Source organism: Etheostoma spectabile, chromosome 1 (genome assembly GCF_008692095.1).
Source record: "Etheostoma spectabile isolate EspeVRDwgs_2016 chromosome 1, UIUC_Espe_1.0, whole genome shotgun sequence".
Lineage (NCBI taxonomy): Eukaryota > Metazoa > Chordata > Actinopteri > Perciformes > Percidae > Etheostoma > Etheostoma spectabile.
Genome location: NC_045733.1, coordinates 27,303,839 through 27,308,623, shown reverse-complemented (window position 1 = coordinate 27,308,623; position 4,785 = coordinate 27,303,839).

The following is a 4,785-nucleotide window of genomic DNA, read 5'->3' as shown; positions in this document are numbered from 1 at the left end:
AATTCACTGCTCTGCCTGTTGCACCGTATTTTTCTCTGCTCAGACTTGCTTACCTTGGTTGCCATGTGTTCCGTAGTTTTTACCCAGTTTGCAGGAAACCTTTTTTATTGAACATCCATTTATTCTCCAAGTAGTGAGCTCAAACTCAGCTGAAAGAAACTAAATCTGAACTGAATATTGTAATGGATGAATGTATATCTATCTCATCTTCAACTTGCTGCCCCCTCCAGCAAATTGTGGCTCACCAGACGTACTCACTTGTATCACTTAGAAATGTGCATTCAGTATTTAGAATCGCGTAGATCATAGTTTGACCCCTTAATCCTTCCACATCGGATGAACTACACATTTCTGCTTTTGGTTTGTGGCTGGAACTGTGTGCTTGTTAATGGCGGCAGCCTAAAGCCCCAATCAAACTGAGCACATTTACAGGTTGCAAAACCCGAGGCGCACCGCACTGCCTTTTTTGTTGAAGACACTCCGATCAGACAACGTGATGCTAGTTGTGTCTTTGTGTCAATCTTGCTAGACAAACAGTGAATCACCTGTCCTCAGCCAGCCATTATTTTTGCTTTTGATGCAAAATGACATCAGGCACTTGTTTAGCTCTGAAGTGAATTCTTTTTCAACTTGAGGCATTCAGGGCACTCAAAAAAGGTGAGGCTCAAAAAGCTGCCCTAAGGTGCTAAAATGCGCTCTGTCTGATCCGGGGCCAATGCAGGCAATCGATACGAACCAGCCATTTGATTGATTAATGGGGTTTACGGCATTAGCTTTAGAAACATTATGTTGACTATAGATTGTTTTTGATTGGGTCTGTTTTTGTATAGTTGACTAAACAAGAAGCATTCCCATGATTTGTGTCGGTGAAAGAGGAACATTATTACTATTTTAAGTTCATAGAAAAGGAAAGCCTTGAGTGTATTCAGTTCAAACCTGCAGTCAGAATGCCTTGAACAAGCTAGATTTGGAAAAATGTATTTTTTTTTTCTTCATTTTTTTTGAAAGCTCTGCTATTTTGCCAAAAAGAAAAGTGAGCATTTTGGTTGAGGGAAAAAAAATAGTCAGCATCTAAGCACATGGTTTCTCATTTTAGTACTTCAAATCTACCTTTCTATGTCCAAAACATACTGAGCCATCCGTTAATGTGTGTTCTTTTGTTATCAGCATTGTTTGACTTGTGTTACAGTTGGGTCATCAGCATTGTTTTTCCACTGTTAGCTGCAAAAGTGTGCTTGAAGTGCTTTTTTGCAGTGGATTGTTTACCGAAAATGGGAAATCTTGTTTATGATTGAATGATGATGCTGTCTCTAAACGTATGTTCAAAAATGTCTGATAGATATCAGCCCTCTGACTTGTTTGTAGCTTTTTTGTTGCATTGTTAATGGTATTGTTCTCTTGGTTGAATTATTATTATTACTATTTTTTTTTTTTTTTAACCAATTTGTGAACAAAGGGACTTGACCTGGATTTGGTGCCAGTTTGTTTAGCGGGAGGATATTTCTTTCTTTTTGGCTCCGATTTGTTCGTACTTTAGGGAGTGCCTTCAGAGTGTTGAATTTTTATAGCTCTCCCTTTAACTTAAAAGTCGACAAAAGTATTGATAGCACTACAAGTATAGCTCCTTCTCAGTAGCTGTGGTTGTTTAAAACAAAGCTACCCAGTTGAAAATGTGCTGTTAAACTGGATACTGCACAGGTTGCTGATCACTGCATGATAACCGTAGGAACCATCACTTTAGGTGGGCTTTTCGCAATAACCAGCAAGACAGAATTTGAGACAAAAAGTATTTCAAACTGACATGTTTTCATATGTTTGTTACTTCTTCCAGTCACTGGAATTGTAAACCAGGAATTGTTTTCATGAGAATATCAGCAAAATTAAGTTTTTATGTAAAATAAAGAGTTGTACAATATAATGTCTCTTTTTTTTTAAACTTTTAATCCACATGCTCCTGAATTTGTTTAGTACTTCTTCTGCTATGCATATATCTGAGCCTCGCTTTTATTTGTGGTTATTTAGTTGTTTAAATTGCCTGTTTTTTAGAACAAATTGTGCGTTCATACAGTGGCCTTCAGCAGACGAGACCGCTTTAAATGTAACAAAAGACATGCAACACCCTGCAGCAAACTCTTACTCAAGGTACACTTGCCCACATAATCCCTTTGTGTCGTCACTCTCAGACCAGTTCAAAAAAGTGAGATTATTAACTACATCTCATTATTTTATTTAATATATTAGTGTGATATTTTTTTTTATATTCAGAAAACAAATATTTTTGATTGCGTGGCCATCCATGTGTAACTTATCTCTTACTACTTATTTCCAATTTAGAGAAACACTCAGAAGTCAAATCTGAATGGTTACATCATATCACAGGACTTAATAATATACAGTTCAGTCCATGTTTCACGTCAGACAGTTTAACGTGTGGTAAGAAAACCACAGGTATAATTAATACCAATAAGGGCTGCACTGTTCCTACTTCACGCGATGGCCATAGCAAATTAAAGGTTTATCACAAATTAAATCAGTTATATTTACCATTTAGACATACTTATCACTTGATGGTTTATACGTAAATTGATTATAAAGGACAGTATCTCAAAAGTGCATCTCGGCAGAAAACGAGTGTGGTTAGAAGAATATCTAAAGACACTCACTGCAAATAAAAAAATAAAAAATTAAGACATTCTCACTGATCTGTGATGTAGGATGTGAAAAAAATACACATTTTGTTATTTTGTTTTTCGGTTACACAAAACAAGAAACTAATATTGGCTGAATTTACATTCGCACAAATTACTGTACAGTTGCTACGACGGTTACTCTTAGGGATATTGTTGCTAAGACATATGTGCTGGTTAATGTAAGTATTTCTAGAGTATATGACTGAGGATTCATCCATTGCAGACAATGAGCAGAGTAAAGATGGGACAGAGTAGGTTAAATACTTCACATTATAAAAAAAAAAAACGTCCAAGTCACATTTTCAGCTTGTTAACATTTGATTAAACATTACCAGTGGCGGGTTGTTAAGTGCCTGTACAGTACAAATTTAAGGTACCTGTGCTCTAAATGAATCTTTTCATGGCGCTTTCTACTTTCAGAATAAATATTGTACTTTAGACTACAATTTTTTAACATGCAGATTTAATTACTTGGATTTTTTAGTGGCGTTTTAGGTCTTAATTCAATAAGACAGCTTTAGACATGAACGACATGCAGCAAAGGGCCGCATGTTGGAACCAAACGCCCGACCGCTGCACCCCTTACCCCTTACCCCTTACCCCTACCCCTTAGTAGGGGCAATACGAGGCTGAGGGGAAAGAAGCTGCATTACTATTTTTGGCCACAGCAGGAGGTCAATGGGCAGGTAGCACTCTTTCACAATGAGTCACAGATCATCATTTAACGGTTATTCGCCCACCCAGTTGGAATAACAACTTCCAGATTATTTAGCCTATATTATATTAATTAAATTCAGTTGAATGGGGTGTCATAATCCTCCCTTTATCATTGTATTAATGCAAGATGCCCAAAATAATGAGTAGGCTACATGCAGCGGGTTGCAATATACCAGACCATTAAATTACACAGCGCTTTTGGCCACAACCATTTTGATCAAATAAAACTAAACAGACATCTCTGGGCTTTGAATGTCGCCAACAACTAATCATTTAACGTTTCTGTTTTAACAACTAACAGGCACTTGACTGCAGGCTCAAAGTAGCGTGGGGAGGAATATCTTGCACTGCCTTTTTCCCCACAGAAGCCTGTTTTTTTATCTCCTGAAAAGTAATAATTTAGGCAAATTAAGCTAACGCTAGACCTACCTAGACATGAAGTATAATCTTTAAATCAGGAACAGTATATGATGATGGTGAGGTGGGCTGTAAGCTAAATCAAATTTGCACAGCTGCCACTGTAGTGGCCTTCTGTTTGGTTGTTTTATGTCTGCTGTAAATACAAATCTGTTTCTGTATTTAATGTGGCTTTTCCTTGCGGGGAATCAAACCCTGGTTAGTAAGCATGTCAACTTAATTTTGGCACAAATGGAACCTCATATTTAAGCTGCATACCATTTTCGGACACAGCAAGGGGTCAATGGGCAGCTTTCAACATTTTGGCTGCTGACGAGGGAGCCAGTAACGCCCTAGTATAGAAACCGCATTTACTATGTGTGAATGAATCTACTTTAGAGGAGCAGATGTTGGGGGAATTTGATGATGTTTGTCATCAAATCATTTCAATAAGGTTTCTTGGGCTAGGCCTACTCCTGAAAAGGATTTTACTTATGTAGCCTACATGCAGGAATTAATAGTCTACATAGGCTTACGAACATAAGATCAGATAAGTAAGGCTTTATTGTCTCCTAAAGGAGAAATGTGTCTTGACACATCACGCATAGGGCTACACACACAATAACATAGTTAACTTACACAGAACATTATAATACATTATCTCATCCAATGCTTCAATGAAAACACCCCCCCCCCCACAGAAGATGTTGAGACAGGAAGTGAGAGTCAGGTCTATAGAACATGACCTATTTGCTTTTTTGCATTCAACGATTACGGTATTATTAGGCTGCGAGATAACAAAAAAAAACAACAACAACACATAGGCTACAGGCTAAAATAGGTTACAGATCTATTGGCCGACAATAATGGCTGACAATTATTTGTAGCTGACGTCAAACAGACGATTGAGCATTAGGCCAAGTAGCCTAGAATCTGCATTATGCCAAAGACCATTAAAAACGCCTTTGCATATAACAATCGA